We start from the raw sequence: 368 nt of genomic DNA, 5'->3' as shown, positions 1-368 counted from the left end.
CACATTTATGGGAAAACTGTTGCAAGAGCCCACAATCCCAGCAGAAGCATTGGTAACACAGATTCATAGATACGAACAGTGCCATCAATAGGTTCATTTTGGCGGGCACTAACATTATTGTTGATCATTGATTGAGTTGTATTCTGCAAAAGGTCTTGCTGCATCTCGTTCGAGATGGGAGCCGGCGCGGTACTTTTTTTCTTTTTCCAGTAATTGTTCTGATGGTTCCGCATGAGTACTTTCATTTAGTGCTTCGGGCGCTTTGTTCTGCAGTTGTTCTTCCGCTGATCGAGTAGAATGTTGATTCTCCTGAGTTTGAGCTGTAGCAGTTACTGCCGTGTTATTTTCTTCTGTTGGAGATATCTCGG

Source organism: Trypanosoma theileri (assembly GCF_002087225.1).
Source record: "Trypanosoma theileri isolate Edinburgh chromosome Unknown TM35_Tth_19_V1, whole genome shotgun sequence".
Lineage (NCBI taxonomy): Eukaryota > Euglenozoa > Kinetoplastea > Trypanosomatida > Trypanosomatidae > Trypanosoma > Trypanosoma theileri.
Note: the sequence above shows the minus strand (reverse complement) of the source record.